Here is a 27,954-nt window from a genome sequence, read left to right as displayed (position 1 = left end):
CCTGGTACCTTTCTGAAGGTCAATGTTACCCTCCTGCCTCAGGAACATTCAGATTATGACAATCAGGTGCTCTAGCAGGTGGGAAGTGGCTTGTGGAGCAGGTGGCCCTTTGTCTGGGTCATTGATTGACAAGCTCATGGAGCAAGGTGGCAAGGGAATATGTTTTAATTCTAAGGGAGATTGGAGGACTGTCTGATTCTGAAAAGGCGATTTCTTCTGATCTGCAGCCTCTCTCTTCCTGTTTCCAACCTCCAAACTCCAGATAGCAAGGCCAGACTTGCAATGCAGAGAAGGAAGAGCTCTGGAGAACCCGGTGGGGTTATTTTTAAAGTGCTTGTGCTGAGAGGGTCAAAGGAGGGAAGAGAATTGTGTTTGGAAGAAGCTGAGTAATTGTCACCTGGGAAGCCAGTTATTCACAAACTGTAGGAAGTACAGATGGAAAAGCCCTTTAATATCAAGTCATGTCTCTCTGTGTCAGGGCAGAATATGCCAGTGATAATTGCTGCAGAGGGGAGACCCTTAATGTTAAAACATCACTTATTCCCCTTTCCTTTGTCTTTCAGACTATGCTATGTGTCTTCTATTTTCTCTACCTGCTATTTTTTTTCTTTTTAATAATAATTAAAATAGCAGGCCCTTATCTTTTATAGGTCTTACCTTTGGATGTTTTGCTTTTCTCATTTCACACCTCATTTTGTTTATACTCACATGCCCCCTTTTCATAAAACCTGCATTCTCAATAGCTCTTATGATTGCAGTGTTAAATCATTGCAGCATTTGCTGGCTATGAGTATAAAAAGATGTGTGTGTATGAGGCTGCTCAGCGCTAACACACGGGCCATTCACCAGTTTGTGCAAGAAGGTAAACAAGAATATCTTTCTTTTTTTTTTTTCCTTTTACATAGCCAAATTGAAAATGTGGTATCTGTTCGACACAGATCTAAACAGGAATTTAATTGGAAGGGTCACCAATCTCCCGATAATTTTTGGTTTTCAAACACAATTTTTGTGCACTCAGAAGAAAATAAAAAGGGCAGCTAAACAAGCAACATCAGAGTGGCTTAGAAGGAAGCAATAATTGGCCAATCTGCTGATTTTCTGAATTCTTTTCCTTTGCCCACATCTTTGGAAGGGATTGAAGGCAAGTAGTAAACAGAAGAAAACAGGAAAATCAAGGAATGTTTTACCAACCACAAACTGGGTAAGTTGCTCCTGGATAATAGAAAATGAACAGTTCTTTCTTTCCGGACACACCCTTGGGCCAAAGCAAAGGACCAAAGACATTTTGTCCCCTTCAAAGCAAGCTCAGAGCTTGCAGGTTCTACTCTGCCTATTTCCCGGAGGCCAATGTGGCATGATAACGCTCAGCATGGCCATTTTGGACTTCGTACTTGGCAGATTGTCATTTCTTTTGCTCAAAACCAGACCCTGAGAGGAACATGAACTTGATCCAAGCCATAAATCAAGTTCTAATACAGAGCGAGAGTCTTAACCCCTCTCTTCCCAGCTCCCCCTCCTGTGGAGCATTCGCATGCTTCCAATACTATTGACATGATTCAGAGAGGAAACTAGGCTGTTATTTTTATCACTTGGTCCCGAAGGTAAAACGTTTGGCTCATTTGGTTCTTCTTTTCTGACCCCCCTTCCCTCACCCCATATTTAGACATGGAGGGAGAAAGGCTAAGAAAGGAATGCTTAGACAAATCAGTCTGAAAACAAAACTTAGAAGAAAAGGGGGGAAAAAAAAACAGAAAGAGAAAGGATTTTTAAAAGGCAGCAGAGAGGATGTAACTGGTGTCTAGACAATCTCCCTTTGTTTGCAAAACCCTCCCCTCCTCCTCTCAGGGCTCTTTCTTCCTTCACTCTTATTAATTTTCTCTGCAGCTTATCTCTCAGCCCTTAGGTAAGATCAGAGCTTGTGCACCTGCTCCAGAGGCTGCAGCTCTTGGCTCCTCTCAGCAGCCCAGGCCTGCAGGGCACTTGGGAACCCAGAGGCCAGCAGGCATCCCTGGCGCTCAGGCTCCCTCGAAGAGCCTGAGAACCGTTTTCTCATCCCTTGCAAGCATCCTGAGGGAGATTAATTGTCATCCTCAGCTTTGAGCATCCATTCTTTCCCTTGTGTCCTTGAGATGTAGAAAATATCCATTTTAATGCTTCTATGCAGAGGGAATGACCTCGAAAGGTTAGGGTAGGAAGTGGGCAGTGTTATTAAAAAAATGCACTGCTTGGGATCTTTAATGATTCCTCTGTGAAGTGGCTGTATCTTCCTAATGTGATTGTGGGTGGGTTGTCATCAAAATTTTCAGAGCCAGTATGACCCAAGAGTTAAAAGCTAGGGGCTTCTAATGAACCTACTTTCAAAGCAATATGTTGGCACTTGTCATTGTCTAGCTGTGATCAATTTACTTAAACTGATTCAGACTCAGTTGCCTCATTTATAAAATGGGGGTGCTAATACTTAGCCCAGAATGTTTTGAGAGAATTAGATGAGCTAACATGAGCAACCTGCTTAGCATGCTACTGGCTGCATGTAAGGACCCCTGGAAACTGTGGTTGAATAGTTGAGAGATGCTATTGTCCTTGTTTGGCTCTTAATAGTTTTAATTATTGCTGAAATGTCTTGAAATCTGAATATGGATTTAATCAATACCTGTATCCAATGAAGGTTACCCAGAAACAAACAGAATAGGCTAGGATAAGGTCAAATCAGCAAAGTAAACCCCTCTAAGCATTCCAAATAGAGTAGAATGGATTGTGCAGGTGATGTAAAAGATAAGAAGCCACACAAGAAATGATAAAGTGACCCGGAGACTAATACCAACAGGGAGCTGCTGCCAACTTTGTCTGAAGAGATACAGGGAAAGGTGATGCTCTAGAGGCCAGAAGCCAGGGAGGGACTGTGAGAACCACAGACGAGACAGAATCATTGCTTAAACTGCCACCTAAAGCAGGAAGAGAGAATCACCTTCTTTCCTCCAGCCCCTGGGTCCTCTCCATTGCCTGAACCTAGCTGGCCACCTGATGACAAAGACAACTGGGAAATGTATGCAGGGAATCGATGTCTGTTGAATCAGGGGAGACAGGTTTCCACCTTGAAGGAGAATGAGTTCTTCATGGTTAGGAGGGAGAATGAGAAACTGCTGAATATGCTGAAAACATCCATTGAGATCCAGCTTCCAGCTTTTCACTGGAATGTCCAAAGATCCAGAAATGTGAAGCTAAGTGAATAGTGTATAATTAACAAATATGGGGTGTAGGATATTAGGAACCGACAATCCCATACTTTGGGGGGAAACTCCTTTCCTTCTCCTTTTCCTGTCTTATCCATAATCATCTGATTGACTCATCAAAAAAGTTCCATTATTATTTATTGATGTTGGTCATGTAAGTTATTGATCAAACCACTATTGACCATAGTGAGAGTAAATGACTTTGCCATATGGAAGGCCAAGAGTGATTCTTTGGCATATTGAAGGGCACAAAGGGGAGAGAAAAATGATAGGTCTTTGCTTCCTGCAGAACTGCCTTCAAGTCCTTTTGAAAACATATTCATCTTAAGTAGGAGGGAGGGCAATAGATGAAGATTCAATCTGATGCATGTTGGAAATGCTTAACTAGCACCCTGGCCTCAGCTATCTGTCCTAAGCCATAACACTTGTTTCTCACCAAGTGCCAGGTTCTGGCTGTCTTCCCAGCACAGAATGGGCTCCCTCGCCATTTCATTACCAGAAATTACAATGATCATCTGCCTAACTGGGAATAGCATTATCTGAAACAGAATTAGAAGTAAGCTGAAAGTCTAGGTGGCCTGGTGATGACTAATCAGAAATATCATTGCCTAGCATGTCACGAAAGTTCACATCTCAGGTTGTTTTCATTTTCAGAAGGACCTCAATTGCCCTTAACATGGCTGGAATGAACAAAGTCATTATCAACATCCTCAACTTGAAGAACACAGAAACCAGGGTCATCAGAACTGAAGACTCTGGTCACAAAATATTTTGTAAGCCTCTGGAATACAAGAGTGATTTAATCTGGTCTGATTCCAAGACTGAAATTCTCACCCAGTGGGAATTGGAAGAAAGGAATCTGAAGAATGGAACTGATCAGGGATGGAATGACACATGGTGATTTAGTGAGGGGGCAGGACACATGCTCCAAGAGAAGCAAGCTAGGGGAACTTTCCTGGAGACACAAAGCACTAGAGTGTGGCTCTATTGCACCTGAAGTAAGTGCAGGATAATCATCTCCATGTGAGTAATGGGGACTGAGACTTGAGGTCACTGACTCTACCAAGACAAAGTCCTTTCTGTCTTGGGCAAAACCAATAAACCAAAAAAGAGACTGGACATTTGTATGCCACAATGGGAAAGAATGTTCCCGAGTATGTTATATGTGTTTAGTTTTACAGTATTGCAGCCATGTGTGATGGTGGGACTTTTGGTCCAAGTTTGGTTCAAGTTACCCCAAGAGGCTGAGAACTAAATGGTCAGACAGGAAATAGCTCCCACCTCTAATACAATTCAGAAGAGGATTAAGAACCTTGATCATCAGCGACCCAAGTCACTCCAGATTCTCTTTCTCAGGGCTCATTGGAAGAGTGGAAATAGCACTATCTAGCTGTTACCCATAGCAGCATCTGATGGGAACATTTCTGAAGTTGCTAAGGACAGCCATGGTGACTGGTGAGTGAAGCCATTCCTGTGACCAGATCAGGGTAATGAATAATACAATGAAGATTTATTTTGTATTGGCACTCCCTGTACATTAAATATAAGAGACATGTCCCCAAATGAATTGCAGTCCTTTCGACAATGATGCTCTAGGAAAAAGAGCAAATATTGACACTTCAATAATGTTTGCCCAGCAATCAGTGAGCTGTATACAGCACTCAGGGTATCTATGTTACTGGAATCAATTAGGAAAACGGAGAATTGATATCCTCCAATGAGAAATATATGGTAACTGCTGACATTACAGATAACGTTGGCTCTGAAAATCATTTCTGAAGTCATAGGCCTGCCAACACTGTCACCGGTGCTTAGGGAATCTGAGAACAGCTCTTGCTTGAGTTCTGCTGCCCACATGCTCTTACCAGACAAGCTCCTCCAATATGCAGTTTCCATCTTCTGCAATGAATGCTTCCTATTCCTTCCTTCTTTCTTTCATTACATTTGGAGAAAACCTTGTGCTAGCACTATTTTAGGATGGACAGAGCTTCTGGGTTGGGGGCAGGGATACAAACACTAAAAAGGTACAAAGTAAGATATTTTCATCTTACGATGAAAGAGGCATGTGAAGATTTGGGTAGCATGTCATCCAGAGGATCAACAAACGCAAAGTCCCTGAGGTATACAGTTGTTCCTTTCTTATTCTAAGAGGAATATGTTCCAAAATCCCCAGTAGATTCCCAAAAATCACAGATAGCACTGAATCCTATATATGCTATGTTTCTCCTATGTATACATACTTACAGTAAGGCTCACTTTGTAAATTAGGCAAAGAAACTAACAATAATATTTAATAATATAGAACATTATAAGAATATATTGTCAGATCTTGGCGGGCAGCAAGTAACTGAAGCCATAGAAAGGGGCCTTGACTACGGAGAGCCCCTGGTAATCACTGCCTTCTCCTGGTGTGAGTAGCTGTTCTTCAGTCTCTGTTGTCTCTCAGACTGTCCTTTTCTTCCTCCCTTCCTCTCTTCCCTCCTTCCATTTTATTATTTATTTAGACGTATTATCAGAGATCATTTAAGGTGGTGTATGGCCGTGAAGACTCTATACCTTGAAGAATTATCTCCCATTCAATGTTTGCATGCTCTCTCTCTCTCTCTCTCTCTCTCTCTCTCTCTCTCTCTCTCTCCTTCTTTCCCTCCCTCTCTCTTCCCAGAAGGGTTTTGACTTCCTTTATGGTTAGGAAGGACACATTCATGGTTAGGAAGGACACATTCAAGCATCTTACATTTTCATGAATTTTCCAAAGTATCCAATATAATGAGGAGCAGGTAAGAGAGGTTTAGTATAATAAACGTCGGCTCCAACTGAAATGCCTGTAGCTGGAGAACTTTGTTGATGTAAATTTGTCCACCAGAGATATTTTTGGTTTATGTGGTTTTCATTGCTTTCCTGTTTGTTGTATATATTCAATCTATCTCCAAAAACGTAAAAATGTTTAATAACTTCTTGGCCTTAGATGTTGCAGACTTTTTTTGTTGTTGTTGTTGTTGTTCAGCTGCCTTTGGGGTATCAATTCCCATCATATGAAGTAAATATTAACGTCTATTGATAAAGGCAGATAATTCACAAGTCGTTTTTAAGCAAGGGGTACAATATAGAATGCAATCAGGCTGGGCAAAGTTGAGAGATAAAGTTCATTAACTTCCCTTAATAAAGGATAATTCCAACAAACCAACCAATGATTTCTTTGGTGCTTGGGGAAAGCCCTAGTTCTTAGCTTTTGGGGCCAATGAAAATTTTATCCCCCACCTCTTTTGAGAGAGAAAAGATTCTATGCCCTGAATGAGACTGAAGGGTACATGTAAATACTTAGCCTGTGAATTTCAGGACCACAGCTCTTGCCCACCCAACCTACAACCAGGGCAGATAAAAAAGGGTTTTTATAGCAGGAACTAGTGCCATAGTGATAAGGTGGTTGCTAAGGATGCCATTATCACTCTGATTGCAGGAATTGGTGCATTAATTGGCATGACCTCATTGAGGTCCTCAGGGCTTACCTGTTCACAAATTATGAAGGAGACAAAAAGTTGATCTTTTTATAGTGTCAGGAGGCAGCACCTGTTGTTAACATTTGAAAGAAGCTGGAACTCACAGCATTTATCTATCTGCCTGTTATCTTCTTTCACTCTGCCCTTCTCTTGACTACATAGAATTAAGACTTACCACCTGTCCTTCCTAAACTTTTTTTTTTTTCCATTGCTCTATTTGTCCCTTGTTCCCTCTAGAGGAAGAGGAGATTTTTTTTTTTTTTTTTTTTTTGGTCTGAAAATCAGCCATTAAACTGAAGAAGGCTCAAGGAAATGAACTGAAATGTCTCATAGGAAGAAAAATAGCACTATGAAGATGAAAAGGAAAAAAAAAAAGCCCAGGATAATGGAGATTGATTGCTCAATCCATCTATGGCCTCAAATAAAACTGATTGAATTTAACATGTTAGGTTACAGTTAAAAAGCTTAGTTGTTTCAGTTGGGGTAATATAGTTTCGGATTTTCATAGGCAGCCATTTATTTATTTTCGCATTTGTGAGTCATTTAGTCATTCCCTTGTGAGTGAGAATACATTTATTTTCCTACTCCCTGCTGTTAGGCGTTCTATTAATACCACACTAGTTGAAATAAATGGAGCAGTAGAAACTGTTTGGTGGTGAATTTGTTTTTCGGATTTTTTTTGATATTGCTATTTTGGTAAGTCGGTTTTCCAACCCTTCCCGTGGTTTAAATAGAGTTTTAACTTCTCACCCTCTCCTCTCTCTCGAGCTTCATATTTTATTGTTGCTTTTGCCTCAGTATTGACAGCATCAAGGCCATGTGAAGCCTTAGAACCCAAGACAACCATAGGAGGGAGCGAGTGACTGGTCACGTATTCCTAGTCAAGCAGTGGGTTTGTCAAAAAATCATGGGCAAAGTGACAGTTCCCTCCTCCCTTTCGAACTGTGCCGACAAGGGAAATCCAACCTGATAAATATGGGAATTGGCTCTATAGGTTATAAGGAAGTGACAAGGGTCGTATTTTCCAGAATCCTGAAAGTGGATTTTCCAATGTCCTTTATTGTGCTGAAGCACAATAAGATTTGCTCATGCGCCTTTGCCGTACAGCTGAGCAAAATATAATGCCCTTGTTATTCTGGGCAGCTAATTACTATCAGTGATTGTTGTTTGTAACCAACGTGATGAGGGATAAAGGCACATTTTGTGGGGAGGGGGTGTGGGCTCCTGGTCTCCTGGCTTTGAACCACATCCAGCCCACTGAGGCTGATTCAACCGAGCGGCAGGAGGGCTCCTACCCAGACAGGGTCAGAAAAGCCCCAAAGGGGGATGGAAAACAAACACTGGGTCCACACTTCCCCTCGCTGGCAAAGGTCAGGTAAATAATCGAATCACTCACTTTTCTTCAGCTTTCATTTCATTGACTGTGCAGATGAGATTGGGGGAGGGGGATCCTGGAAAGAGAGTGGTAGCCAGTGGTCCATCCCTTGTCCTGGGGAGGGGGAGGGGGCCGGACAAGGACATCCCATTGTATTCCTCCTCTCACAGAAGTCTCCAGAAGGAACAAAGAAAGAATGAAAGGAAGACAGGCATACTGGGTACGTTCATTCACACACACACACACACACACACACACACACACACACCACTTGCAATAGGGTGTCAATAAAAGTAAGGATTATTTATGCTTAGGCTTAAATACCAATCCAGACGTATAATGTAGTGGGGAGGGGGGGAGAATGAAGGCAATCCCTTGCCTAGCTGAGGATTTGGTCACTCTCTAAGATCTTAAATTACCTCTATGCCTGAGATAAGTATGAGAGGACATCACTTGAAACTGACAAGCAAGGACACTGAGTGAGGCTCAGAGAAAAAGAAAGGAACCTCCAAGGACGCTGATCAAATATCCAGCAAGGGAAAGATCAAATCTCAGGTCTGTGTCATGAGCTGATGCTCCTGAGACCACAGAGTCCTACACAGGTATCATCAGATAAAGGCAGAGCACACTAGAGGGAGGATGGGAGCTCGGGCACCCACATGGTCCCCCTCCATCTACTTCATGAAGAGATTCACATCGTGGCCTAGATCTGGAACTCTCTCTGATTTCTTCCACTTGTTTTATGAAACCAATAAAGTCAAGTCAGTGAAACATTTTACTGGCAGTTCTGGGTGTGTTCTAATTGGTCTGTACTTGAAATTCCCGTTATTGCCAGGGAGAAAGCAACCGCTCTAATTCCCTGAAGATTACTTAGGGGTAGATTTATGAGGGGGAAACAGGAACAAGATTTGAGGCTCAACTTCCTAAAGCCATTTTCTTTGATATGGAGTGGGGGGAATTTTTGCCACTAATTTCCTGCCTTCATCCCTAAAAACATTTTTATGCTCATTTTTATCAAAGAATGTATTAGAAATTCCCAAGGCACGCCTTTCAGGGTCTATCTCTACCAAAGGTGAATCAGCATGGAAGGCCCCTAGCAATCACATCCTGCCTCTGTCCCCTGACCAGGCTGATTGCTGGCTGGGAGAACCAGTTCTAGTGTTTTCCTCGCCCCATCCCCTCTCAAGGTTAGTTAATGAAATTGAAAAGGAACTCTCCTTGCCTCTGCTGCCCAGGACCACGGTGACTTTGCATTATGCTGGGGACAATGAGGGTAGTGTTTGCTGGCAGTGTGTCTCACAGGCAAATGTCACTGAATACGTTTGGAAGGAGCATGCTTAGTTGGACACTATCAGGCTGTAGGAATCAAAATCAATTGGAAAAGGAAGAAAGAGTGTAAAAGAGTTTTTGTTCTTAGTGTGCATGGTCTGGTCTCTGGTCAATTTTCAAATCTCAGCTACAGTAGATTTTGAATCTTGGTCAAGTTATTTAACTTCTTTTCTGCCTCAGTTTCTTCATCTGTAAAAATACAGTGTTAATAACTAGTTTACAAGTTTATTTTGATGACAATTACATTGTGTGGGAAGCACTTCGTAGAGTTTGAAATATAATTAGTACTTAACAAACATTAATTTCAGAGCCTTCCTCCCGGCAATCTGGTATTTCAGTTGCCCCTATAGCTCTGTGATTTGAGGAATTTAACTAAGACCTCCTAGGTGGAGTCATCATGGTGAAGAAAAATGGTTAAACTTTTTTTACTTTTGTAATTTGTTCTAGATTTTTTTTTTCTGAATACCACTCATTGATGCATTTGGAAGGAATGACTAATAGAAGAGCAACTTGCTTCTAAATGTTGACTTTCCTATTCACAGATCAACACCTGTGAATGATGGGATTGTCATTATTAAATAGATATTAATCATAGGTGCTAAATGCCTATTTAGTGCCCACCTATTTTTAATGTTTTGGCAATGTGGTAAAAATGAACAAACTCATTTGGGTGAGGTGTGGGAATACCTGGTCCCACAGGTAGACATGGCTCTTTTCACGGCAGGAAACTAGAACAGACAGCGGGGTGGGGGTGCATCTCAGGGACAGTCCAGCTGCTAAGATGTGGAGCTAATCCATTCTGGCTGGCTGCAGCAGGTGACAAAAATTTGCCATTGTTTGAGTGGTTAACACAGAGATTCATAAGATCACACATTGAAAGGGGGGACCGAGGATACAGAGTTCAAAACATCTGAACATCCTGCAGGTGGGTAACTTTAGGGATGTCTTTGGGAAAATGGCAGGGCCACAGACAAAAGGTCCCATCTACTGAGAATGGGGAAAAGGTGCAGCGAGAGTCTGATCCAGGTCCTAGTTCTGGAGAATCTAAATATTAGGCAAGCTATCCAGACAAGGGCTTTAGGAAGTCAGCAGCCAGTGCTGGAGAACAGTCAGGGTGACAATAGCATCAGAAGTAATAGTCACAAGATGTCTCAACCTGACCCATCGCTTTAGTTATGGTATATAGCTTGAGCAAGGTTATCTCACCAAATCTGCACAACATACCTGTGACTGGGGTAGGCCCATTTTTCAGAGGAGAAAACTGAGGCTTAAAGAGTAACTTGCCCATCTGGCTCCAGAGTCATTCTCAGCCATTGCATCAAACAGACTTTCAGAGCACAGCTCCCTTTCAAGGGCTTCAGGTTCCCAGAACCTTGACTGGGACTGAGATTCAGGTGAGAAGGAGAGGTTCCAGCTGTGGGGAGAGAAGGGCCCAGGGTGCAGGAATGTGGCCAGGCCTGACACTGTGTTTCAGTGTCCTTTTGGAGAAAAGCTTCTCAGCTCTTCCCAATATATGTCAGTTTATGTTTCAGTCAGTCATTTCCTCTTGGCGAGTTCAGACCTTCGAATTGTGGCTCAGTCCACAGTCCTAAGCCCTGAGGTCCCTCAGAGGTCAGATCATTTCTGGCACTGATTTATAGAATGTAAGCCTGCTCCAGCAGATTCAGAGATGCATCAGCCATGTGGTTGGATCACAGCAGAGTTCAAGAGAGAAAGTGAGCAAGGCATGAAAGTCCTTCTCTATGAAGACAAGGACTTAGATTGATTGTGGGGCTGCTGTACACTTTGTATAGGTAATTGCTTTTAATATTTGCAATATATTAATTTCCTAGGGCTATTGCAATAATGCACTGCAAACTGGGTGGCTTAGAACAACTGAAATTTATTGTCTCACTGATCTGAAAACTAGAAGACTGAAATCAAGAAAATGGCAGGGCCTTGCTCTCTCTGAAAATACAGCAGAAGATCCTTCCAGGCCTCTTCCCAGTTCCTGGTAGTGTGCCAGCAATCTTTGGCATTCCTCGACTTGTAGGTTCTTGATTTTAATCCTTCATCTTTGCATGATGTTCTCCTGGTGTCTCTTCATATCATCTTCCTCTCTGTGTCCAATTTCCCCCTTTTATTTTTACTTTTGTAGTCCTGGGGATCAAATCCAGGACCTCCTGTATACCAGGCAAGGGCTCTATCACTGAGCTACATCCCCTGCCCAGATTCCCCTTTTTGTTTAGGTACGTAGTCATGTTGGGTTAGGGCCCACCCTAGTGGCCTCATCATTATGCAACTACATCTGCAAAGATCCTATTTCCAAATAAGGTCACATTCTGAGGCACATTCTGAGGTCATTTGGGTGGGAATGGGACACAATTTAACCCAGAACATACAAAAACTCCATCCATTTAGTATCTTCTCCTCTCTACAGAGAAAGAAAATGAAGTTCAAGGTGACTCATTCAGTAATGGGGGAGTCCAAGAATTCAACCACGTCTAAATCCTGTTCACATCCTGCTTCTGCCTCAGGACAGATACCTTTTAAGAACCAGTATGTTAAACTCACAAAGAGAGTCATCTGATCCTTGACTAAGGCACCACAAAGATACATTGGAGAAAAGACAGTCTTTTTCACAAATGGTGCTGGGAAAACTGGTTATCCATCTATAGAAGAATGAGACTAGATTCCTACCTCTCTCCCTGCACAAAAGTTAACTCAAAATGAATCAAAAACCTAGCAATTAGACCAGAAACTATGCAACTCCTAAAAGAAAAATAAAGAATCAACACTCTAATATACAGACATGAGGCAATGACTTTCTCAAGAAATCTCCTAAAGCTCAGGAAATAATACTAAGAATTGATAAATGGATGGCATGACATTAATAAGTTTCTGCACAGCAAAGGAAACAATTAAGAATGTGAAGAGAAAAACTACAGGATGGGAGAAAATCTTTGCTAGTTACTCCTCTGAAAGAGGATTAATATCCAGAGTATATAAAGATCTAAAAAAAAAAAACCACAAAAAACATACCATCACCATCACCACCAACAACAAAGCTACATAACCCATACACAGGTGAATAAACTAAACAGATACTTCTCAAAAGAAGAAATACAAGTGACCAACAAATATATGAAAAAATGTACAACATCATTAGCAATTAAAGAAATGTAAATTAAAATTACACCTCACTCTGGTTAGAATGGCAGTCATCAAGAATACAAGCAATAAATGCTGGAGAAGATAGGAGGATGAACACTTATACACTGTTGGTGGGATTGTAAATCAGCTTGGCCCTATGAAAGTCAGTGTGGAGGTTCCTGAAGACTAGGAGTGGGACCACTATTTGACCCAGCTATACCACGACTTGGTATTTACCCTAAGAATTAAAGTCAGGTCTGGGACTGTAGCTCAGTGGTAGAGCGCTTGCCTTGCACGTGTAAGGCACTGGGTTCGATCCTCAGCACTACATAAAAATAAAATAAAATAAAGGCATGCTGTCCATCTACAATTACAATTTTTTAAAAAAAGAATTAAAGTCAGCATACTAGAGTGATACATATATACCCAGGTTTATAGGAGCACAATTCACAATAGCCATATTATGGAAGCAGTCTAGGTAGCTATCAATGCACAAGTGGATAAAGAAAATGTGGTGTCTTTACACAGTGGAGTTTTATTCAGTTATAAAGAAAAAAATTATACCATTTTCAGGAAAATGGGTAGAACTTGAGTGCATTATGTTAAAAGAAATAAGGCAAACTCAGAAAGTCAAAGGTCATATATTTTCTCTTCTATGTGGAACCTGGAGAGGAAAAAGGGGAAAAAATGGTGGTGGTGGTGGTGGTGGTGGTGGGGAATCTCATGAAAATTGAGGGGAGACTAGTAAAGCAGAAGAAAAGGGCTAGGGGGAATGAGGAGGAAATGGAAAGGGGAAATATTGTTGTATCATGTACATGTATGAATATGTAACAAAAATTCCACTATTATATATAACTACAATGAACCAATGAAAATATGGAGGAAAAAAAGAACCAGTGTGTTTGCTTATGACATTCTCAGTACTGCCAGTGCCCACTCAATGCCACTGCTTTCAACAAGTCTCCTGTGCTTGCTTCTGAATAAATGTAATGCTCTCCCCTTGTTATGTGGGAGAGTCATTGATGAACGTGTGCTGGATGCTTCCGAGGGCAGATGTGACATCCAAAGAGGTCTAGATTGCACTGGAGAGTTTCTTGTATTGTATAAATAGCAGATGCCATATGATGTGTTACACCATGAAAAGGTTTATTTGCTGTACAAAGAGTCAGAAACTTGGAGAGATAATCTCATATTGGCACCTGATGCCTCAAAATGAAGTATGTGGCTTGAGGCTACTCACTTAATTCCTCAGCCTCACCATCTGGGACCTGGAGGTCATGATGACCTGCTCCTTGAAGGCAACATTTGGGTGGTTTGTGAAAATATCTTGGAAGACTTTGGCAAATGGAAATGCTACACTGGCAGCAAAAACAGAAAAGAAAAGAAAACCCTAACTGAAAATAATTGATATTTGTAGAATATTATTCTTAGGAATCCCCAATTTTTTGTGGCTTATTTCCATTACCAAGACTCAGGAACTGAAAGAATTGCCATGGAATGTGGCCAAAAGTTAACTCCTGAATGTTCTGTTTTCAGTTAGAATCACAATTTGGGTTCTTCCTAAAATTAAACACTAGGCCAGGGGGGTGTTTGGGGATTATGAACTCCCATCAATCTTCTGAGAGAGAATGTGCTTCTGTATCAGATTTTTCTTTGGATCTCCTTTTTTGATAAAAATCTATGCAGCCTCCAGTCTCAGAGAAAGACTCCTTTAGTTTTCCCGCTTTGTTCAAGTTATTTAATTATATTGTTTTCACTATCCCTTACTGTCTGGCTTTCAGATATCCATGTAATTATCAGATTAGCTCCTATGTAAACTCCCTATTTGGGGTTTTCCTTCCAGTAGGCTAAATATATGCCTAGTGGCAAAAAGCTGGCACTAGCACATTAAGCAACCCAGAATAGAGTAGAGCCAGATGTAAAAGGGTCTCATCTCACTCTATATTCGAACCCAGAGCAGAGGGGTGGGGGATAGCTCAGTGGAAGAGCATTTGCCTCTAGTGTTCCCTGAGTTTGATCCCCAGCCCCATGAAAACAGCTACCACCACCACCTCCAGAACATTAGATACTCTCACCCATGTTGGAGCTCTGCTTGGAAAACAACCACGTCATAGCACTATTTTGCAGGATGAGTCTCATTTATATTTATCAGTAAGTAGCACACTTACAGGTTCCAAATAAGGAGAGAAATGCAACTGCGTTATGCTCATGTTCCCTATAATGAGTCGGAAGATGACTCGTTAAAATTATTTGAGGTGCCATCTTTGCTAGTCAGTCTGAATCTATGGGTCATGCCCTTCTCAACATCTCCATTTGTTTGAAAAGAAGATCGAGAGAGATTTGGAGCTGCCTGACTTGTGTAGGAATGTTTCCAGCCTGCTCAATTCCTGGCAATCAGCAATTTGGTCAGAAACGTAGAGCTATTTGATAGAGTGTTTAGTCCTCAAATGATGGTCACTGCATGAGAACAAAGAGAAAACAATTTAACTTACACAAATGCCATTGTTCAATCACTCATCTGCAGCACACTTGCTAAAACCAATAGAATATCTCCCTAGATCAGCAGTGTCCCACGGCTGCATATAAATGAATGATTAGCCAAGAAAAATCTATAAATGGCCTTGTTGTCTTCAATTCTTGTGTGCTTTCTGCTGTTGGACTTCTTCATGAACTTGAAAAGATAGTTTCTGATCACAGCACTTTTTAAAGCAATAGAGAGAATTGTGAGGAACCCAACTGCTATTTATTTATCACAAGGTACATGGTGGAGACAATTCATGGAACACTATTATCCTTGCAAAGCCCTCTTGTTTGGTTTTGTTTCTCTCCTAGTCTCCATCCTCAATCACTCTCTGGCATTTCCATCAGCACCTTCTCAATTGTGTTTTTTACAGATCCTTTTAATCCACCTTCCATGTGTTTATTTGGTTTCTTAATGTTTATTTAGAAGAATGAATAGTGCCACTTAAATATGTTTCTTAAAGTTAGGTAGATGGTAATGTGCTGTATTCTATCATTCTCTTTCTTCTTTTTTTTTAATCTAATTTTGTGTTTTTGAAATCTAAACATTTTTCTCTGTATTAATCTAGTGTATTACTTCTGCGTCCTGTAGACCATTCTGATACATGCAGAGAGCATTTCGGACTCTTCATGTAGCACATTTTACTTCTTCATTTCCCTAGTGGATTATTTAAGGGTTACCTAGATTCTCTAATGGATTCTTTGTTTGCTTCCAACTTTATGGTACCATAAACAATGCTACAATAATCCTTCATGAACATGTTTCCTGGTGGATCTGAATAGGAGTTTCTCTAGAGCATATTCCCTGAGGGAAATTTCTGAGTTGTGAGGGTTTACTCATACTTTTTTTTCCCACTAAATACTTCCCAGATTGCTATACAGAATGTTTGCACCAATTCTTAATTCACCACCAGTGAGGATGAAACTTCCCCATATCCTTGCCAACGCTTTCTAATTTTTGCCAATTTGGTGGGTGAAATTTACAAAATGGCATCTCATTTTGTAAAAAAAAATTTGCATTTCTCTGATTACTAATGAGGATGTATATCTTTCATGTATGTGGTAGCTGTTTCAGTTTCCCCATCTGTCCGTTGCCTGTTCCTGTTCTTGCCCATTTTTTTTTTCTTTTGGATTTCCTGTCTTTTTCTTGCTTGTTTGCAAAGTTCCTTATATTTTAGGTATCAATTCCACATTGCTTTGTAAAGATCTTTTCCCAACACTTTGCTGATTTGTCTATGGGTAAATGTAAGTTTTCAGTTTAGATGTGATCTCTTATGGTTTAGATACGAGGTATACCCCAAACTCCTGTGTTATTGCAGTAATGTTCAGAAGTGAACTGATTCGATTATAAGAGCTGTAACCTAATCAGTCCATCCATATTTGAATGGTCTGACTGAGTGGCAAGTGTAGACATGGCTGGGGAGGTGTGTCCCTGGGCCCATGCCTTGAAAGGTTCATTTCCCCTATGGTCACTTCCTCCTTCCTCTCTTTGCTTCCTAGGTGCCACTAATAGATCAGCTCCTTTCAAGCACACCTTTCTGCCATGATTGGCTGTGTCACCTTGTGCCCAGAACAATGAACTTGACCCCCACCATGTATTGGACTTCTGGAAATGCAAGCCCAAATAAAGTTTTCCTCCTTTAAGTTGTTCTTGTCAGGTATTTTGGTCACAGTGAACTGAAGTTGTTTAAAACATGTTCTAAGGGAATTTGCTTCTATTAATACATTTTCATTAACAGCCCCCAAGTAAATTCTTTGTGTGATTTTCCTTCTGGTATGCTAATTATACATCTGGTTGCAAAGGATTGACTTTTGTACATTAAGCAGCCCAGAATAAAGTAGAGCCAGAGTGGATTTTACCTCATTTTATACATAAAACTTAAAAGATCATATACATATAGATTCTATGTATGTACATATACATAGAGCACAGAACATTTGACTTTCTTGACCATGTTATATAATTGCTTAGAAAAGAAGCACATCATAGCTCTATTGAGCAGCGTGGATTCCACTTATCTTTGAAGGAAAAAACAAAACAAAACAACAACAACAGAAAAAAATCCCTATATATTGACAGATTTCAAATAAAGGGGGAAACATTCTTTTTGTACTCTTGTTCCCTATAATGAATATGGAGATGACTAATTAAAGTTATTTGCAGTACTCTTTCTCTGATGCTTAGTTTGAACTTCCTACCCACTTATTGTTCCCTTCTGTTCTAATGTTGTTTGATAGTTTTTGTTTTTTTGTGACTTAGATGTAGAGGAGTGATTAATCATGCTCCTTAGTTCATGGTTTATTATCATTATTTGTTCAAGCAAGGATCCTTCTGTTGGTTTTTTTAATGAATGTGTTTATGTACTTAAACACATATGCACATATGTAACAATAATCTATTCATCTATCTACATACATTCATAACTATCATTATTATAGATTCTATTGTAGATTTCAAATATTTAACTTTTCTGTAGGGAGTGCCATAGTCTCAAGGTGGGTCGGACATTCTTCTTGCACTTGACTTTCGGGTTGGCCGTATAACTGTATAACTTTGGCCACTATGAAGTTAGAGCCGTTGCATTAGCATAGTTGTGTTCATCCACTTGAGCTCCTGCCCTTTATCACGAGAACATGCCTTGAGAAGCCTTTTTCTAGTCTGAAAAGAAATATATGGAATGGCCCCGGATCTAACTTGTAGCTTGTGATTAAGTTCCCAGCCTCCATCAGTCATCTCCCAGCAGACCTACCAATATTTATTGTTGTAAACCACTGAAATTTTAATAATTTCTATGTAATACTATTATAATGATAGCTAACTAATGCTTTTCCCTCCCATCATTCTTTCCTTTCTCCTCCCTTCCTTCTTTCCATCCTTCCTTTATTCCTTCTACTATTTATGTATCCTCCTTTATCCTCACACCACTACCATTCCCTTCCAGCCAGGTTAATGGTCTTTATGTGTATCTTTAAATTCAACATATATATTTGTGCATGCACACGTTTTTTAATTTTTGTAGGTGATATTGGATTACAGATCTCTTTCTGTTTCCGACTTTTCCTCCAAGTATGTGTACATTGGATTCTTTTCTTCTTTGATTCTTTTAAAATTTATTACAATCAGCAAAAAATACACCACATATTTATGTAAAGAGTTCATTGTCTTGATACTAAAACATTGAAGAAACTGCCTCTACTCTGGTTGTTGGTACTATTTTTATGTCATAAGAAAAAAGCTTGAATGAGGAGCTATGGCATGAAAGACTTACTAACTGTGACCCAGACTTCAGGGATGAATGCACCTGGGTTTAATTCATGGCTCTGCCATTTATTACTCTTGCTCTTTCTCTGTCTCTCTTTTTAATGTGTGTGTGTGTGTGTGTGTGTGTGGTACTGGGCATTAAACACAGGGCTGCATATATATTAGGCAAGAATTATACAGCTCAGGTACATTCCCAGCCCTCATTATAGCATCTTGGTCATCATTGCATTTCCAGGGCCTAGCACAGTTCATGGCACGTGCTAAATCTTCAATAAATATTTATTGAACAAAAATTATTTAGCTTCTCAAAATATCAATTTCTTTCTCTTAAAAAAATGTGGACAATTAATTCCTAGCATCATGCTTGGCAAAAAAATACATGAAAATTTAGTTCCTTTCCTTACCTTCCCCTCCCTGTGTTCTCAACTACTATGTAGCTCAAGGAGTTTATTATCTGAACACCCAAGAAAGCCCTTGTTAACTTGCTATTATCACCGCAATTCTTAGAGCAGGGAGGATGATCTTCTCCAGCTGTTATTCACACAATAATTTCCTGAGGAGTAAATTATGAATGAACCCAAATTATAAAAAGCAGCCTAGAGTCTGAATCAGGTTAGAAAATACATTAAAGCTAATGACATATCTTGGAAACAGATTTTGGAATCTGCAAAGCTAAGGGGTTGGCATGATCTAATACAGAATTCAAAATTTATTTCATTCATAATTTTCCCAGGTTGCCTTTTGAAGGGACACTGATAGTAAATGTCATTTGGAAATCATATCTGCTGCTTATTTTTTTATATTAGAATTGGTTTGTATGTTGAGGCTGCTGTCCAGGGTACAGAGGCAAAAAGGCAAATACTAGAAAAGGCTAAGACTTGACACCTTCTTCAAGAGCATTGTGGCTAATTGAGAAATTCCACTGTAATTTTTTTTCTACCCCAGATATTTCTAAAACAATACAAGGGAGAAATGAGTTCAAAGCCCAAACTTTTAAGTAAGTGACCCACATATCTGGTTCAGTTAGACCTTGGTCATAACATCATTGCTTCCAGCTCATCTTCACATTTTCATAATGACAGAATATCAGAGTATTTCATTGCAAACAACAGGAATGGATTTGCATTCATGTATGCAAAATAAGGATTTGCTAAGTAAGTGTAGTATGGTTGGGGTTACTCAGAGTATTGAAGAGAAAACTGAGGAACAGAACTGACTATGGAAAATAAAAGAGGCAGATTGTTTTAGAATTCTGTTTCCAGACTTACCTAAGAATCTCACCCTGCTCTGCTGCCAGGACTGGTGAGTGCCACCTAAGTGTGTATATAAAGGGGAGACTGCTATGGACCTGGTGATAGTTCCACCATTTACCTCATATATTATGTGAGGGTAGGTGTCATTTATGGCCCCACTTAGTCTGTATACCTATGGGAGATATTTCTTCCCTAAAGAGAATTTGAATTCTGTAACCAGACATATTGTCTACCAGAAAATATATATTATTCCAAAGAAATTTTAAATCAAAAAGCTTCTTAATAAGCCCATCGGTGAATCTCCAATCAAATGTCAACAAGTCATGACTTAAATTTACTGCACTCTTATTTGAGTTATTGGGATAATTTGAGGAAAAGCCATAGTCTTTATAGATTGGATTAAAGATGAGAGTAATTTCCCCGAAGAACAATTTCGGGTGGAGATAAAGAATAGTAGTTGTAATGGTGAACAGGTTGACCCTCTGGGCTTCCCTACTAACCTACTTTGTAATCAACACAGAGTAATTTAATTTATCCAGGCTGGCAAATCATTAAAAAATAAATAAATAAGTAGGCCTGCAAAAATTCTGCCTGGCCTGCAAAATGTGCTTGACTGTCATCCATATTTGCCAATATCCCCCTTGATCCCTCTGGCTTCTCTGATAGACAAACTGGGAACATATACGCTTCTGAAATCTGCAAAGCTAAGGAGCTGACACGGTTAATACAGAATTATTAAGTATTTTCCAACATGGTTTCCAGGTAATCAAAACCCCTCATTAACATGCAAACAGAAATGTTGGGGTGTGGAAAGAATGGGGTGACTGTTTTCTCACAAGGCTAGCATAATTTCTTTTCCACCCAGAGTTGGTGGCAAGAGGTGATTTTTGCAAATAAATTAACCCCTCTACTCTTTTGGGTCAATAACACTTTCTCATTTTACTGGGGAATTTGAATTATTGACTGTCTTGTGTCTTCATTCCCTAGAAGGCAAATTGGAGGAATTAATGTTTTTGCAGTAGTTTTTTTTTTAAAGTCAACTCTTTTTTTCTTTCTTTCTACTAATTACAATTGTGTGAGTATTGTTTTATTAATCTGGCTCTTTTGCCCAAAAAGATAGTGACCAAAATTATTAATCCTACTTTCTAGGTAGTCACAGGATGGGTAAGTGGCTCTCAATGTCACTCAGCAAAACGGTTTCAGAAGTCATCAAACCTTCTAGCACAGCTGGCCCAGCATAGACGCAGTTAAGTGTCCACTAGCTCACCATCTACATCCCCACGTAACTATCAGCTAAAACAGGGAACATCCTGTCTTCCAAACAGCACGTACCACTTTCTAACTAGTTGTGCCTCTAAAATCAAACTTAAATATTTGGAGCACTCTGAGAAGGAGAGAATAAATGATCAGATGTCTCAGTACTTCTCTGGGAGCCTTGAAAGTTACTTAACTCCAGAAAAACACATTTTGGAAGGCCATATTTGAATTTTTTATTAAAACAAACAAACAGCACCACCAACAAATACCTCTAACAAGTTGTTGGAAAATGCCTGTTGGTGATGCAGAATGAAGAGTGGGAGGCTGGGAATTCCAGAATAAGTATTTCTGTGCTGCCTTTTGCTAGCTATGGTCAAAATTACATATTCCTCTTCAAGCTTCCATTTTCTCATCTATAAAATGTGGGACATATATATAGCAGATTTGTTTTTTAAAAATAATGCTAATATATGCAATGGACTTTTGAACTTCCCTGCACATAATATGAACTCAACAAATGATAACTCTTAGAGAAGAGAATGCAAACCTTATATACAGATTTAAGTATCTATTGGCTTTTTTTCTTTTCTTCAGTAAGTACCTTCTTTTCCTTCTGGAGAAGAGCACAATAAAGCTCTGCTTCACTCTGTGACAATCCTCCAGGCAAGGGAGGCTTTGCCCTTCTTTGCAAGATCAGACTCTTTTCATTCTCCTTTCCAAAGCCCCCCCCCCACTCTACACCCCCCTCTCCTTCATATATTATTAGCTACTGCATGGCTCTTTATAGTCTGTGTTTTATGCCTTCTTTCCTCCCATGCAAAAAAGATAGTTTATTTGATGATGTTTCTCATTCACTAAAGAAAGTGCTAAGTCAAACAGCTATAAGGTCTGAGGGGGTGACACTCCTCCTATCAGGATAGCCAATAGCTAATAACCATCACACTAACTTTAAGTATAGATTATTATTATTATTGAGCGAATAGCACCTTGGCTGTTTGCCCAGCATGTCCTTGATAACTCGGGGTCACACAAAAAAGTAATTCTCTACCACAACTCAATAAGACATGGGATCTGCATGATTAAAATGACCTTCGCATTTGGAATCCTGAAATAATGGCACTCCAAATTAAATTAAAAATGGGTTAGATTGCTTGCGGTGAATAATTGCTATTACCATGTACCATTCTTCTTGTTCCCTTCCAAAGTCTTTATTGATTTCATTGTTGTTCAGATGCTGAGGATGTCTGTCCTATTGTTTGGGGGAATTTAAGATGCTTACAAAGACTTACAGAATTAATGAATTAATAGGAGGGAGGCTGAGGAGCTAAGAAAATGAGGTCACACAGAAACACACACACACACACACACACACCCTTCAAAGAGGTTGTTGCTGTGATAGACACTTTCTTTGATAAAACCATAGCAGACTTCTTTGTTCAACAGTCACTTTCTGAGTACATATGCTTAGTCAGGACATGAGGCTGCTGGCCCTTGGACAACTCCAAGTCATTTGCCCCACAGCCGCTGTGGTGCCCATCAGACCATTTTGATAATTAAATTCCCAGAAAACCTGTTCTGAATCACCCAATAATTAACTAAATTTGTATTTGGAAGCTGCTGCTGATGAGAATAAAACAGCATGCAATAATGCTTTCCGTTTCACCATGGTTTTATTACCTTATTGGACCACCAGGGACCTTGTACATCCCGGGGGGCGGGGCACTTTTCAATTTAATTAACTTGCTGTCATTTAGCGTAAAGAGTAATAAATAATAGACAAATACTCCCCTTCCCCCAATTTATCTCATATGGAGAATTACTGTTACTGATAAAAAAATAATTGAAATCTAAAATAAAACCACACAGCCAAGGAGGCAGTTACATGATGAGGAGAGAAGCTTCTGAGCACAGTTGGGGACAGGTGTACAGTAGATATGGCAACATAGTATTCTCCTTCACTTTAAGCTTCACACCAGAGACAAAAGAGACAGAGAAGAGAGGGAATTATGGGCAGGGTTTCAGCAGTTCCAGGCAGGGGCCCTGCTGTGCATTGCCTCCCAACCAGCAAACCAAACTTTTAACCAGAGGCAAAGCCACTCTTTCTTTTGTTACTGGGAAGGTTTGAAACATGAAGTCCCCCTAGGCATGCAAAGGAGGAGATGATGTAAGCTCATTAGTGAAGAGATGCGAAGGACTGATGTCATATCCTCTCCGGAGAGCTGATTTTGATGATGAAAAGAGGAGAACTGATTTTGATGATGAAAAGTTCAGGGTTTGAAGAGGGATGGAGAAAGAAGCAGAATCAATGCTGACAGCTTTACCTAGAGCAGTTTTACTGGTAAAAGAAACATCATCCCCTCCTCATTTGAAAGGAAGGCTACTGATGCACCAAATGCATTAAGCATCCATTGTATTCCAGGTTCTTTCCCACGCAGTACCTCACCACACTGCTACAAGATAGGACTCCCGGTCCCCTTTGGCTGAAGAAGAAATTGAAGCTGGTACCCATAAGTTAATTTATCCAGGACCATTGCATTTCTAAATGGCAGTGTAAGGACTGGAATCGAGTTCAGCTGGATTGCAAAATTCAAGTGCTTTCTAATCCTATAGGATAGCCCATGATAGACCCTGATCTAAAGTTTGGGGATGGTTAATTTCAAAATACCAATTTTTTTTTTTTGCCATTCACTTTGAAACATTTTGACGAAAGGGGTCAGAAAAATTAAGTTCATTTTATGGATGAGACTGATTAAAATAGAGATCCAAGTTTCTGCTGCAAAGCAGATTCTACTCAATCTGTGCAAAACCAAAATCATCATCCTGTATCAGCTCATTACCTGTGCCCTTTCCGGCCCTAACTTCTTTCTTGCATGTCCTTTCTTGATTAATGGACATGGTCTTCCAGCTTAGTCACTTAAGGCTCAAGAGGACAACCCCAAGTATGGCCACGTCATAGTGCATACTTTAAATTGAAGGACACTGGAAGGAAGAGGAAGCAAGGCCTACCCAACCTTCTCCTGCCCTCTTGTCTCTCAGCCTCCTTTTTCCTGTCATAGAAACCAAAATTCCTCTTCCCCTAGACAGATCCTAGAAACTAGAACCCCGCCTTCTCAAAGCAAGCTTTAGAATCTAAGGAGGCCAGTTTTTCTTCTCCTTTGATGATTCTTACTCTAGAGGGGTTCTGACCCATACTCAGGAGGGAGGAATGCTATACAGAAACCCAGAAAGAATCCAAATAGGCAGTGCTGCTGGGTTACTCCCTGAGTCTATTACCATTTAGTCATATTTTCTTTTTTATTGTTGTTCTTTTTAGATACACATTACAGTAGAGTACATTTTGACTTAATTATATGTGGAGTATAACGTGTTCTAACTAGGATCCCATTCTTGTGGTTGTTCATGATGTGGAGTTACACTGGGTATATATTCATATATGAACATAGGAAAGTTATGTCCCATTTATTCTACTGTCTTTCCTATTCCAATCCCCCCTTCCTTCCCTTCATTCCCCTTTGTCTCATCCAATGAACTTCTGTTCTTTCCTCCCCAACCCTTATTATGAGTTAGCATCCACATATCAGAGGGAACATTTAAACTTTGGGGCTTTGGGGGGATTAGCTTATTTCACTTAGTATGATAGTCTAGTCCCATCCATTTACCAGCAAATGCCCTAATTTCATTCTTATTTATGGCTGAGTAATATTCCATTGTGTGTGTGTGTGTTCTTCATTCATTTCATCTGAATCATATTCTTTTTATCCACTCACTTTTCTATGCTACCCATTCTTCCTTGAACCAGAGCATTAAAATAGACAGTTTTTCCTGGGTCATTGGGTCTTTATTTCTGAAGTCTCCTATGTCATAAATCTTTGATTAAATAAGTCTGCTATTTTTTTTCTTGTTAAACAATCTTTTGTTACAGGAGTGCCACCTGTGACCTTTCTAATGGGTGAGGAAACCTGTCACACACTTCTATCTTCACAAGGGAGTCCAGGATGTTTCTATGTTTCTCCCTCTGTCGTTCCCTGGTCTGTGTCCCGTGTCTAATTGTCTCTATGGCATAATAGCAGCAGCATTTCTCTCAGGTTCATTTCCTCTTCCCTCTTCTCCATCTCTAATGTCAGTTCCTTGGTTGGTGCCCCAGTCATTTCTCCTCTGCGTCAGTACATCATCACCTAAGTTGAATCCACCACGCTGCTTCTCCCCATGTCCCCCTAGTCGTATTCAAACTGGTGACAAGTTGGTGTCTCTAAACCCAAAGCTTGGTACATAGTTGGTACTTAATGAATGAATGTGTGACAATACAAAAACCAAATAATAAAAACTTTAAAGAAAATCTATCCCATATACAAATAGTAGAATAGCAGCAAACCGGGGAGAAAAAAAATAAGCTGTTTATATACCTTTAAATTTTGGTAAAATGCACACACACAATGGGGTATAAATCTTGAGTGTAAAGTTAAATGAGTTTTGTCAAAATACCCACCTGTGTAAACAGCACTCAAATGTAGACATGGAACATTTCCATTATACTGGACACTTCCTTCAAGCCTTTCCCTGATGACTAATAACATTGGGAACTTTTCCACATGCTTATTGGTCATCCAGATATCTGTTTTTGTGAAATGTCTCTTTACATTTTTTACTTATTTTAAAATTTGGTCATCTTTTAATTGTGGATTGGTAGGAGTTCTTTATAAATTATGAACAAGAACTTAGATAAAACTAATATGAATAAATTTTCCCAGACTCACCTTTTTACCTAATAGTATTATTATTATTATTATTATTACTTTGTGTGTGGTGCTGGGGATTGAACCCAGGGCCTTGTGCATGCAAGAAAAGCACTCTACCAACTGAGCTATATCCGCAGCCCCTAATTAATTGTAATTATTTTGAGGAGGAATTTGATGACTTTTATTTTGTAATGCCCTTTCTTTTATGAGTAGTACTTTTGAATCTCCTCTAAAAAAATCTTTGACAATCCCAGCATTGTATTTTATTCATGAAACTTTGTAATGTAAGCCCTTTAGTTTAGATGTAGGTGCCATTTTGAATTAATTTTGTGTATGTGGAGAGGAAAAGGTCACAGTTTCTTCTTCTTTCCCCAGCACCACTCACTGAAGATAACAGCAAACCCTATTAAAATGCCTTGGTACCTGTTAAGGTTTGGATATGAGATGTCCCCCAAAGGCTCACGGGTGAGATAATGCAAGAAGATTCAGAGGAGAAGCAATTGGGTTGTAAGAATCTTAACCCAATCAATGAATTAATCCCCTGATGGGGTTAACTGAGTGGTGACTAAAGGTAAGGGAGGGTGTGGCTGGAGAAGATGGGAATTGGGACGTGGCTTTGGGGTGCATATTTGTATCTGGTGAGTAGAGTCTCTCTCTCTCTGCTTTCTGATTATCATGTGAGCTTCTCCCCCCGCCCCCCGCCCGCCTTCTGCCATGATGTTCTGCCTCACCTCCAGCCCTGAGGAATGGAGTTGGCCTTCTATGGACTAAGACTTCTGAAACTATGAGCCCCTAAATAAACCTTTCTTCCTCTACAGTGGTTCTGGTCAGGTCCTTGCTCATATCAACAAAAAAGTTGACTAGCACCTTTGTTGAAAATCAGTTGGTTTTTGGTGTTTCTGGATTCTGTTCTGGTCTCATGACCTTTCTGTCTATCCTGATACCAATTCCATACTGTGGCTTATTTTACCCTTAAAATAAGTTTTGAAAACAGGTTACTAATGTAAGTATCTCAATCTTCTCAAAAAAATTTTATGTATTTTAAGTCCTTTGAATTTCTTTTTTTTATTTTTTAATTTTTTTAAAATTTCTTTTAATTTTATAAATTATTAAATTTTCACAAAGAAAAGTTTGTTTAGATCTTGATTCAGATTGTGTAGAATTTTTAGAAATTTTGGGGAAGTATTGACATCTTCACAATAATGATATTCCCATTCATGAATAGAGCATATTTCTCCTTTTTTTCCTGGTTTTATTTATTTTTATTTTTTACTTTTTTTTTTTTTTATTTTAAACATCAGAAATTTATTGGTTGCTCAAAACATTACATTGATCTTGACATATCATATATCATACATTTGGGGTATGAATTCTTATTATTCCCCCGTGTACAGATTGCAGGATCACGTTGATCATACAGCCACGTTTATACATACTGCCATACTAGTATCTATTGTATTCTGCTGCCCTTCCTATCCCCTTCCTATCCCCCCTCCCCTCCCCTCCCCTCCCCTCCCCTCCCCTCCCTCTACCCCATCTACCATAACTCATTTCTCTCACTCTCTCTTATTTTTTTTCCTCCCCTTCACCTCATATCCTCTTATATGTATTTTTGTATAACAATGCGGGTCTCCTTCCCTCTTCCGTGCAATTCCCCATCTCTCTCCCATTCCCTCCCCTGGTTTTATTTATTTTTAAATAGGTAGAAGACTTACACATCTTTCATTAAATTTATTGTTAGGTATTTGGTGTTTTTTGATAGAATTTTAAGTATAGTTTTTTTAAATGTTCATTTTTTGCTGTTAGTATATAGGAATATACTTAGAATATTATACATAATCATGTGAATTCATGAATAAACCTAAGTTTTGCTTTTCTTCCCTTCCAATCTTTGTGCCCTTTATTTCCTTTTTTTTTTTTTTGCCATAGACTTCTAGTATAATTTAAATAAAAACAGTGAGCATTTGCATTGCTCCTGACTTAGAAGAGATTCAGTGAATCACAGCTGAATATGGTAGCAGCATCAAACTTTTTGCGGATTCCATTTACCAAGTTGAGACAAATCCCCATCCATTTTTAGTTTCCTGACAGCTTTTATCACAAATGAGTGTTGAATTTTGTCAAAGACATTCTTGCCTCTATTAAGATGATCATGTAGTTATTCTTTTCTTCCTGTTAAGGTAGTGAGTTATATTATTGATTTCAAAATATAAATTCAGTCTTATATTTTTGGGCTAAACCTCACTTGGACTAGGTATATTATTCTTTTTCTGTTTCCCTAATTTCAATTTTCTAATATTTAATTCAGGACATTTTGCATCCATGGTTATTAAAGATATTGGTCTCTAGTTGTCTTGTAATTA

Source organism: Marmota monax, unplaced genomic scaffold, assembly GCF_021218885.2.
Source record: "Marmota monax isolate L192 unplaced genomic scaffold, Marmota_monax_Labrador192_F-V1.1 WCK01_AAM20220418_F8-fsc00095, whole genome shotgun sequence".
Taxonomy (NCBI): Eukaryota; Metazoa; Chordata; class Mammalia; order Rodentia; family Sciuridae; genus Marmota; species Marmota monax.
This window is presented reverse-complemented; position numbering follows the sequence as displayed.